The sequence below is a fragment of the Mus caroli genome, chromosome 11, assembly GCF_900094665.2.
Source record: "Mus caroli chromosome 11, CAROLI_EIJ_v1.1, whole genome shotgun sequence".
NCBI lineage: Eukaryota > Metazoa > Chordata > Mammalia > Rodentia > Muridae > Mus > Mus caroli.
The window spans coordinates 32,521,435-32,533,770 of NC_034580.1; the positions used below are offsets into that span (position 1 = coordinate 32,521,435).

Sequence of the window (12,336 nt, forward strand, 5' to 3'; positions counted from 1 at the left end):
TGAGAGAGAGAGAGAGAGAGAGAGAGAGAGAGAGAGAGAGAGAGAGAGAGTTATAATTTACTATGTTTTGCCAGGAAGTTCTCAAATGTCCTTTAATAAGTATGTGATTTATTTAAAGTGAATATAATTTAGTTTAACAGTCAAAACGAGTTCTTAGAGGTTTGGAGTAAGCTGCAAAAAAACCAGTGTAAAAGCCTCACAGATCAAGCAGACAGAAAATTTCTATTGTCTCAGGAATACCATTTATGAAGGCAAGGACCTCTTTCGAGTTACATCTTAGGAAACTTAGAGTAGTTCTCTGAAAGCAAATTCCATATTGCCAAGCAATCTAGCATCCACGATTAAAAAAAAAAAGGAACTTTTCAACCACAAGAATTAGATAGGGCAAAAGTTTGTTTTTAACTATGAATTAGTTGTGTAGTTGCTTGCCCTTCAGTCATCACCTCGAGAGATGGGGCAGGTCAGGAATGGGAAGCGGGCCCTAATGGGCGGGGCAGAGTGGGATATGAGCCTATCAGGTGGGGCGGTGCTACCTACCTTGTCTAGAAAACTCATCGGACTCCCGGTGCACCAGGTCTGTGACTCGGTTTCCATAGTGCATTCTGCTGTCATGGTCATAAGCCTTCAAGGTCTCGCTGGAACTGTAGGACTTCTGAGTGGGCACACGGCAGTCCTCACTGTCCAGAGAGGAGCTGGTGTAGCGACACTCTTTGCCACACCGTCCCCTGGTCAAAGAGCGATGTCGCCGGTCCTTTACATCCATTATTCCAGATGAAATAGAACTCCGCGACTTTCAGAAAAGGGGAGGCTGGAGTTGTGACACCTGTCACTTTACCCACCTAGAAGCATAAAAATAAAAATAGATAGATAAGCAAACAAACAAACAAACAAACAAACAAATGACTGTGATGACAAGCAGTGTGGCCTTCACTTCTGACTCCTGTGGAAATACAGATGGGAAACTGCCAGGCCTGCACACATTCTTTGGGAAAAGCTTAATATATACTTAAACCACCAGTCTACAAACATCTCTAGACAATACATTCATTTTCTTACTGTCTAATTTAATAGATATGGGAGAGGGCAATAACAAAAAGCCCCATCTCCTGATTGCATGTGCACCAATGACATGATCATTTAGTTGCTGGAGTGGGAGATCTAGTTATGAAGTCGATCAAAGCCAAGTTGAGTTTGCTCTTGTTCGTTGTGAGATTTTCTTTGTTGGCTGGTTTTTGTATGGCAAGATTAGCAAGAAAATAAATATCAAAATAGGAAGAAATGTAGGAAGAAGAAAAGAATATAGGGGAGAGAAGGATGGAAGGAAAAAAAAACCTGAAATGTAAGTGACCATTTAGAAATATGAATGATTTGTTGTGATTCTAGGTTATTCAACCAATGTTAAATTGCTGCAATGTGCCAAGGAAAATAACAATGTAAGGTGCTGATGTCATGCAAACTATCTTCTCCTGATGTGTGTGTGTGTGTGTGTGTGTGTGTGTGCATGTGCATTCATTAGTGAGTATGAGTGCAATTTCACATGTGCCATATGTGTACAGGTCAGAGAACAGCCTCGGATGTTGGTCCCCTCTTGTTTTTTTCTCTGTTGTATTCCCCAGTCTAGCTGGTGTTCTCCTGGCTCTACCTCCTACCAAGCCCTGGGACTATAAACGATTGTTCCAGTGTCCAGCTTTCCACAGCTGCTTGAGATTCCAAAACAGGTCCTCATGCTTGCAAAGCCAGGGCTTCACCTACTGAGTCATCTGCTCAGCCCACCCCTAATCTCTTCAATCAGCCTTCAGCCAACTCCAATCAGTGTTTTCTCCTTGGGAGGTCTGTATCTGAAAAGAGCGGGGCACTTCTTCCCAGTGACCAGTCAATTAGAGAACTTACTTAAAGATGTGTATCCCACATCACCACCTGTTCATTGACCTAAATGTCCACTGCCCCTCTCAGTGACAGGATGCTGACTACAAAGAGGAAAATAATGTGGAACTGTGTATGTGATGGAGAAGTGGATAGGAGGGAACTTCTCTAACATATGAACAGTGTGTGCCAAATATCACTGAGAAAACACCAACCTTCTGCTTAGAAAATAAGGACAAAAATGCTTAGGCACTCCCAAGTTCTCACTCATTTCATTTGCCATGCAAAATAGCATGGGCCATAGAACCAGAGCTTGGACAGAATGGACCAACACAACTTTTAATTAAACCGGAAAATATAACCAAGAGCCAGGGTAATGATTTTTCTCCAGGCTACTGTTACTCACTGCCTCTTCAATATGTCAGGAACGACTTGGGGACCAGATCTGTAGTTCTCAAGCCCTCTGTTCTTCATTGGCTATTTAGACAGTGGAATAGGACATCTCTAAGTACAAAAAGGCTAAGCTGCATGCATATTAGTATAGACAGCATGGGGCCAGAGGCACTGGAAGTAAAGTCATCTGCCTTTCTCTCTCCACACAGAGGCCTTTTATCTCCAGAATCCTCCTAAACCAACCATTCATAAACTTTATCAACTCTTGCCTGAAAAGTAGAAAACTCTGTTTAACATTTAGCAATGATGGAAGAGTGCACACCTGTTGCAAAGTCCAAGAACACGCATGCTTTGGCCATAGTTGCTTAGATAATAAACTATATAGTTTCCTGGAGTTTCTCAGACAGCAAGTTGAGAAACACCATTGAGAGTCACACAGTAAGACTTTAGGAACTTTGTGAAGGACACTGATATTGGTGTGGAATATTGTATTGCTATAATCAATTCAATTATTATTATATTGATACAATCTCCAGAGGCCAAACTCCTTGTCCTTAATTTCAGCATGATTTTGGAATTCATGCATAGTCTATTTGAGTGTGTGGTCATTGAAGTGTGGTAGATGCCAATCTAACCATGGCCACTCACTAGCCAGGGACATTGTCTAAACCATGCCTGACCCTTGTAACTTGGTTTAACAGTCAGTCAAAATGGAAAACCACAGCATCTACTTCACAGGGATTTCATAAAAATTAAAACAGTCTTATAGTAAATTTCCCAGTGTGGTATCTAGAATGTGATAAACAGCTTAATAACAGCACATGCTTTATTCTTTTGATTATTAAAAACTCAATTTTGTTATGTAGTCAGAGTCTTGCATAAGACAGTGTGGAAAGAGAGTGGACAAACCCAAGAAGCTACTCTTCCTGTTCAGGCCAGTGCTTAAACTAGACACTGATCAATGAGTCCCTCAGACCATGGTGTAGAAAAGTGAGAGAGAGAGAGAGAGAGAGAGAGAGAGTCATCAACAATAAAGGGTCACAGGTGGCCTTAAAGATGAAGGTTATTGGTCGATTTTATAATTTCCTTCTGTTTGCTTCACTGTTAGCACCCCCCCCCGTTAATATCATTACAGTAGCAGAGCTGAAACCTCCCAGATTTATCTTTTCTTCCTTGCTGTGTGATTGTGTCAAAAAGGTTCTTTCTCGCTCTTGCTGTGTGTGTGTGTGTGTGTGCATATTTGTACGCATTTTTATTTTATTTTGCAAAGTGGGAGGCTAAATGTTTGTCACTTGTTAGCAAAGTATATGGACCTTAGGTTTAGACATCTCTATATCTGCTTTAGACACTCAGAGATCTTTCCCCGATTACGTTCCTTTTTCTCAACTCACGAGTATTAAGCTGAGTTTGTCAGCAGTACTCCTGAGTAAGTGCTAGAAATTTATGTGCAATGAGGCAAAATTAGCGACATTTTAGGGAAGCTGGATGTCTTAAGGAACTAGGCAGAGTGCAACGAATGTTTAGCTGCAAATTTAAAAATTGTCAATATGAAAAACAACAAAGCAAGAGAAACTATATTAAAATCCAAATCCCTGGCTTCTGTTTTAAGAGTCAGAGGTCAGGAAAATTCTTCTAGATAGATGAGATATATATGTATGTTTGCCGATTCTCCTCATAAAGTATGAATGAAAATAATAAAGTTAATACATAAAACAGCCACAAGAAGAACCTGAATGGAGTAAAGAAAAATATACCCAGGTGCCAACCATGAAGCAGAATAATTTCTTTTGTTTGCCGTACATTTCAGACACATGCCAAATTAAAAGAAGGAGAAGGAAAAACTGGCAGAATTAAGTCAGTACCCTTTCCTCTGTATGAAAGACTATGAAAAGGTCATCTAATAAAAAATAAAGACTCTACATTTCAGCTATCCTACTGCAGAAACCCAGTGGTATGTGATATGGGTGATATTCTCGTTTCTGCCTTCACCGCAAGTCGAGATACCATGTCAGTAAGCATTTCTCTTGAAACAAAATGGTTCCAAAGAAGGCCAATGTAATGGTTTAAATCCCCCCCCCCCCACTATACTCATGTGTGTGAATGCTTGGCCCATAGGGAGTGGCCATATTAGGAGGTGTGACCTAGTTGTAGGAAGTGTGTCACTGTCTGCATAGGAACTGAGGTTTCTTATATGCTCAGGCTATGAACAATGTGACACATGGTTTCCTCCTTGCTGCCTGAGGATCAAGATGCAGAACTCTCTTCCTCCAGTACCATGTCTGCCAACATGATGCCCTGCTTCCCACCATGATGAACATGGACTAAAATTTTGAAACCTGAAGCCGGCCCCAATGAAATGTTTTCCTTTTTAAGAGTTGCTGTGGTCATGGTATCTCTTCTCAGCAATGGAAGCCTAACTAAAATAGCCATATAGTTCTACGATTTTCATCCTTTTTTTAGGATATAATGAAGCTCATTTTCTCAAAGAAAATCTGGTCTTCTGTCTCCACATTACAGCATGCTTCCCCACTGACTCCATATAGGGAGAGCTATAGTAGAAAGTTGAGGGTTCCACCATCCAACAAGAACAGGGAATCTTTCTGCCCCTTGCAGCATAACTAGATAGCAAACATGGGGCAGTACCAAGACCACTCTACCACAAACATCCAGAAAAAAATCAGTGTAGGTCTATAATCTACAACTGTGTACCACAACCAGCTCCTTATAAGAAAGAAATCCTGACATTTTACAACTTAATTTAGCAGGAATAAAAGAAAGAGATTCTCTTTCCTCACTAGAGCAGAGTCATAAGAAACCAGATTTATAGATTTATATAGATATAGAAGGCTTAAATAAGAACTTGATACTACTAACATCATAGAACAAAACACACAGTTAGTGTAAAAACAAAAATTACTTGTTATACAAAGAAGGTATGTGTTAGCTGTGAAATAGAAATGCCACTCGACAGAGATCAATACCAAGATGACAGTGATGTTGACGTTGTCTGATGTAACTTTTCAAACTGATTATTATCAGATCGCTTCAATGAGCAATTAAGAACACACTTAAATGGGAAAAAAGTTAAAGTTCCATCAGAAAAACAGAAATTCTCAGCAAGTATAAAATAAAGAAGTTCCCTCCCATTATGAACACACACACACATACACACACAGTGACTATACTATCTGTCCAAAGTGACAAATTCAAGATCATTAAAGATACATTAAAATGGAGTTCTCAATATTTACATTAGCCCACAATAGAGCTGGGAGAAAAGAAATCAGATCAAAAATATTGAGAATGGAAGAATAAGCAGACTATAAAAAGATGGCTGACTTAGGCGCTAATAAAAAGAATAATTATATTAAATATATATGGCATTAGTATATCAGTTAAAAGATATAGAATAAATAAGTAAATTTTAAAAGTGACCCGAATCGAAATGCAAATCAAAACAACCCTGAGTTTCCACCTTACACCAGTCAGAATGGCTAAGATCAAAAATTCACGTGACAGCAGATGCTAGCGAGGATGCAGAGAAACAGTAATACTCCTCCATTGCTGGTGGGATTGCAAGCTTGTACAACCACTCTAGAAATCAGTCTGGTGGTTCTTCAGAAAATTGGACATAGTACTACCAGAAGATCCAGCAATACCTCTCCTGGGCATATACCCAGAAGATGTTCCAACTGGTAATAAGGACGCATGCTCCACTATGTTCATAGTAGTCTTATTTATAATAGCCAGATGCTGGAAAGAACCCAGATGTCCCTCAACAGAGCAATGGATACAGAAAATGTGGTACATTTACACAATGGAGTACTACTCAGCTATTAAAAACAATGAATTTATGAAATTCTTAGGCAAATGGATGTATCTGGAGGATATCATCCCGAGTAAGGTAACCCAATCAAAAAAGAAGTCACTTGGTATGCACTCACTGATAAGTGGATATTAGCCCAGAAACTTAGAATACCCAAGATACAATTTGCAAAACACAAGAAAATCAAGAAAAAGGAAGATCAATGTGTGGATATTTCATTCCTCCTTATAATAGGGAACAAAATACCCATGGAAGGAGTTACAGAGACAAAGTTTGGAGCTAAGATGAAAGGATGGACCATCCAGAGATTACCCCACCCAGGGATCCATCCCATAATCAGCCACCATATGCAGACACTATTGCATATGCCAGTAAGATTTTGCTGAAAGGACCCTGATATAGCTGTCTTATGTGAGGCTATGCCAGTGTCTGGCAAATACAGAAGTGGATGCTTACAGGCATCTATTGGATGGAAAACAGGGCCCCCAATGGAGGAGCTAGAGAAAGTACCCAAGAAGCTGAAAGGGTCTGCAATCCTATAGGTGGAACAACAAGATGAACTTACCAGTCCCCAGAGCTTGTGTCTCTAGCTGCATATGTAGCAGAAGATGGCCTAGTCGGCCATCATTAGGAAGAGAGTCCCCTTGGTCTTGCAAACTTTATATGTCCCAGTACAGAGGAACTCCAGGGCCAAGAAGTGGGTGTGGATGTATAGGGGAGAAGGGCAGGGGGAGGGTATTGGGGACTTTTGGGATAGCATTTGAAATGTAAATGAAGAAAATAAGAAAATATCTAATAAGAAATCGAAAAAAGCCGGGCGTGGTGGCGCATGCTTTTAATCCCAGAACTCGGGAGGCAGAGGCAGGCGGATTTCTGAGTTTGAGGCCAGCCTGGTCTACAAAGTGAGTTCCAGGACAGCCAGGGCTATATGGAGAAACCATCTCAAAAAACAAAACAAAACAAAACAAACAAACAAACAAACAAAAGAAATTGAAAAAAATGACCCAAATCTATGATGCCAATATGCCACTGCAACTATGAGAATATGGGCATATTAAAAATAATATAGCATGCAAATCTTAAAATAAAACAAAAATGACTATATTAATATTACATAAAATGGCCTTAATAGACAAAAAGGATTTCCAGGGTCAGAGAAGGGAATTCTATGAGCAGACAAGGATCAATTTTCCAAACATATGGCAATCTAAGCAAATGTGTGTTTAAAAGACAGAGCAGAATACATGCAAAAGAAAAAAAAGAAAACAGGAAGGAAAAGAGAGAACTGAAAGAGAAGATAATCAGAATCACAATTACTATTGGAGCATACAGTCCTGGAAATGGGTAGAACATTCCTATGAACGTCATAAAGGATACAACAGAAGACCCTGAAGCACCAGAGTCTAAACAATAGCAGATTATGAATTCCTCAAGAGTGACTGTGCGACATCAAGACAGCATCTATCCTAAACAAAGTCTCAAAAACAAAAAGGTAACTTACACCCTCTGCATTATATGCTCTGAAAACTAATGAAAATCAGTCAAACTGATGAAAGGCAGATGGTAGGGACATCACCTGACAACTGCACAGTTTTGTAAAGCATCAGAAGGATGAAATCTCAAGATAAGTGAGTACCTACATTAAAGTTAATGAAAATGAAACCTTAACATAACCAAACCTGTGACAAGTTACAACAGGGAGGAAAGGGACATTACAGAACTACAACTACTCATTCGAAAATGGGGATAGCCTCCAGCTGGGAGTCTTAGCTTGCATGGCCAGAACTAGGTAAAATAAAAAGACAAAAATATTTTCAAAGGAAGAAAATGAAGTACCAAAGAGCTCCTCCCATCAAATCAATAGATTTGAAAATTATAGAAACACAAGCAAAAGGGAGCATACGTACGTTAAAAAAAAATGGTAAAGCAGATCAACCTTTAGTCAAAGTGGCAACGTTTAGAATATACAAGTTACCAACAGGTGCTTCTATAGGCCCTACACACAGGAACCAAAGAGAGAGAGAGAGAGAGAGAGAGAGAGAGAGAGAGAGAGAGAGAGAGAGAGAGGGGGGGGGGGTTTGTATATCACAATTAAATCTGCACTCTGAAAAGTAAGATTAAAAAGGACCATCTTTTTTCAGAATACTCAAAGTGTACCCTTTCACCTATTATGAAATATGTCACTTGACTGATCTTACAGTTAAATATTTACTTTTAATTATATAATTTTCACTAAAATTAAGCAGGTACTGGTGGTTTCAAAAGGTTCTAGTGAATCTCTAAGGAACAAATGGAATCAAGCTTGGTGCCTCTCTTGCAAAACTCAAGAAAGGGAAGGACTTTTTAGTTCACATTATGGTAATCACCAGCTGATTACCCTGGTGCCCTAACTAGTCAAAGGTAGTCGAAGGAAGGAAGGAAGGAAGGAAGGAAGGAAGGAAGGAAGGAAGGAAGGAAGGAAGGAAGGAAGGATGAGGTTAAGGAAAAAAGCAATAGTCTTTATATTAGCTGAAAGAATTAAGTAATTTATACAACTATTACCCACTGTGACAAACAGGGTTATTCTGGAGGTGGGAACTGGAGCTGTCGCTAAAGATCAGAAAATATAATCCATCTTAGTAACAGGCTAAGGAGTTATCATTGTGTGACAGTAACAATCAATGCAGAAAAGCACCTGGCAGAAGTCCCCATCCATTTATAAGAAACACACCATCAAGAGCATAGAGGGGACCTCTTCAATTTGAACAAGAACAACCATCCACAAACCTGCAGCTGACATGATACTCAGTGATGGCATAGTCCTTTGCTTCTAAGAAAAAAGACAAGGCATGGGAAACTGCTCTCCCCAGTTCCATTGAGTGCCATGATATACCTTAGAGCATGCAGATCAGAAAACAAGAGTCAGGACACTGACCATATTAGTAACAGACATAATATTTATGCAAAACTTTATAAAATGTATGATAAAATTCTAGACCATGTTCGCCAATGTCACAGGAATCAAACTGAACATGAAGAACACGGTTGTGCTTCAATACTCTAGCAATGAGCAGAAGCATCCTAGAAACCAAAGCACAATGCTGTTTACAATCACCCAAATTGCAAAAGTGAGAACTAAATCTAAAAAGACAGACACAGCAATTACATGTTGAAACAATATCAAGATAGAAATTAAATGATTAAGTGAATGGTAATGTGTATCAGGCTATGGGTTGAAAGACAGAACAAAATAAAACAAAAACAGTTCTTCTCAAGTTAACATATAAATTGAATGAAGTTCATATGAATTTACAGAATAAACAGGTGTTTAGACACCAAAAAGATTGTAGTAAATTTATGCTGATATGTAGAAATTACTTTTTGTTGTTATTTTGTTTAGATTTTTGTTTTTTTTGTTTGTTTTGGTTTCCTTTTTTGTTTTGTTTTGTAGAAGAATGTGAGCAGTCTCAGTCTACCCAATTTAAACTTTAGAGATCCACAGAATTCAGTATGAAAGACATGACAGAGGGACAGAGATACACATTAAAGTACCAGAATCATGAATTCACATTCGTACCCATACAAATATGCTTATCAGCTCTCTAAGAAAGATGCCAAAGTCATTCAGTAAAGAAAGCTCTAGTGTAACAGAGAGTAGGTGGGAAGATACCCACTAGAAAAAACTCACTTCTCCTTTCTCTCATTTTATTCAAAGAGCAACAGGATATGTGTTAACAATAACAATGTAGAAACAAAATATAGATGCTTCAAAAAATTGAGAAACCATGACACTAATTTAAAGAAAGAAAGAAATTTGGTTTGAGACTCTATATCAAATATAGAGTTATAAAAAGAAAAGTTAACGTAGTTTAATCTCTTCCCAATTAACTTTTTTTTATCCATAAAGAATATGTTAAGGGGACATGAAGAAAATTTGTAAGAGACTAGAGAAAGGATACTGCAGCCAAGAGCTCATACTGCTCTTTCTGAGGACCTAAGTTCAGTAATCAGGATCCAAGTCAGGCAACTCACAACTGTCTGCTACTCCTGCTCCAGGACACACACATACACACACACACACACACACACACACACACACACACACATACAGAATGGAGAAATGGCTCACTGGTTAAGAAAGAGTATTTCCTCCTCTTCTAGAGGATCTGAGTTTGGTGCCCAGCACCCATGCCAGGCAGCTCAGCTCACACACAAACAGTTGTAAATTCCAGCTCCAGGGACTCTGACACTTTCTAGCCTTCTGGGCACCTGCAGGCAAGTACATGTGCCTACTCACAGATGAACACATAAGTAAAAACAGAATAAATCTATAGAATAAAATAAGCCTTTTTTTAAAAAAGACAATTTAGAGAGTGAGAAAGCACATGCGCAAATCAAATATTTGGTAAAAGACAGATATTAAGAATACGTACACATTCAAATTTAAACCATCTAATTAGACAGCCAGCTAAAGATCTTGGGTAGGAAACATACTCTTACGAGCCGTGAAGAAAAGCAAATTAATACCAAAATGAGATATTGCTACAGACCTATCACAGTCACTAAAGGAAAAGATTACAATAAATGTTGGCCGGATGTAGAAGATCTGTTCTCCCTTACATGTCTAGCCCAGATGTTACACCATACACCCACTCTTAGCCAGATTATCAACAGTTTAACAAACCCACTAAACAAGTAACTACCATGCAACCCCGCAGTTTCTCTCCCGGGCATTTATTTAAGAGAAAGGAAAATATATGTTCTCACAGAAACCTGAACAAGAGTGTTTGTAGAAAAATGTTCATTTATAATATTCTATAGCCAGACACAATCCAGATGTTCCTCCATGGGTGACTGATTCAATGCATTATGGTGAATCCCAAGCCTACACATTCTGCTCAGCAGTGAAAAGGAGCATGCTGCACATACATGCAGCAGTCAAGGAAAGTGTATGCCACCTGCGGGGCTTCATTTATAAACATACGTGAAATGACAAGAAGCAATTGCAGAGAAGTGACCTCTAGGATGGGGTAGGATGTTGGAGCATGAGAGATACACAGCATGAAGCTATGGGAGGACTTCAGAGTGAGGAACAAGTGTATCTTAACTATAAACATCATTATCCTCTGGATATATGCCCAGGAGTGGTATGGCTGGGTCCTCAGGTAGTACTGTGTCTAATTTTCTGAGGAACCACAAACTGATTTCCAGAGTGGTTGTACCAGCTTGCAATCCCACCAGCAATGGAGGAGTATTCCTCTTTTACCACATCCTCCCCAGCATCTGGTGTCACCTGAGTGTTTGATCTTAGCCATTCTGACTGGTGTGAGGTGGAATCTCAGGGTTGTTTTGATTTGCATTTCCCTGATGACTAAGGATGTTGATCATTTTTTAGGTGCTTCTCAACCATTTGGTATTCCTCAGTTGAGACTTTGTTTAGCTCTGTACGCTATTTTTTAATAGGGTACTTTGTTTCTCTGGAGTCCAGCATCTTGAGATTTTATATATATATATATATATATATATATATATATATATATATATATATTTTATATATATATATATATATATATATATATATATATATATATATATATATATATATATATATATATATATATATTGGATATTAGCTCTTTATCAAATTTAGGATAGGTAAAGATCTTTTCCCAATCTGTTGGTTGCCTTTTTGTCTTACTCACAGTGTCNTTTGCCTTACAGAAGCTTTGCAATTATATGACGTCCCATTTGTCAATTCTTGATCTTACAGCACAACCCACTGGTGTTCTGTCCAGGAATTTTCCCCTGTGCCCATATGTTCAAGGCTCTTTCCCACTTTCTCCTCAATAAGTTTCAGTGTCTCTGGTTTTATGTGGAGTTCCTTGATACACTTGGACTTGAGCTTTGTACAAGGAGATAAGAATGGGAACACATGCTCCACTATGTTCATAGCAGCCTTATTTATAAGACCAGAGCTGAAAAGAACCCAGATTTCCTCAACAGAGGAATGGATACAGACAATGTGGTATGATTATACAATGGGGTACTACACAGCTATAAAAAATGTATTTATAAAATTCTTAGGCAAATGGATGGATCTGGAGGATATCATCCTGAGTGAGGTAACCCAATCACAAAAGAACACACATGGTATATACTCACTGAGAAGTGGATATTGGCCCAGAAGCTTGAAATATCCAAGATATAATTCACAAACCACATGAAACTCAAGAAGAAGGAAAACCAGAGTGTGGATACTTTGATCCTTCTTAGAA

The 12,336-nt window shown here is 38.8% G+C and overlaps 1 long non-coding RNA gene across 1 annotated transcript in view; it reads right to left on the reverse strand.

The window, feature by feature from the left end:
* Positions 1–542: 542 nt before the first annotated feature.
* LOC115032400 overlaps positions 543–12,336 on the reverse strand; it is a 287,830-nt gene continuing 276,036 nt past the window's right edge. The window contains exon 3 of the long non-coding RNA XR_003838074.1: positions 543–839. This is a non-coding gene — a long non-coding RNA (uncharacterized LOC115032400). The remainder of the gene's footprint in view (positions 840–12,336) is intronic.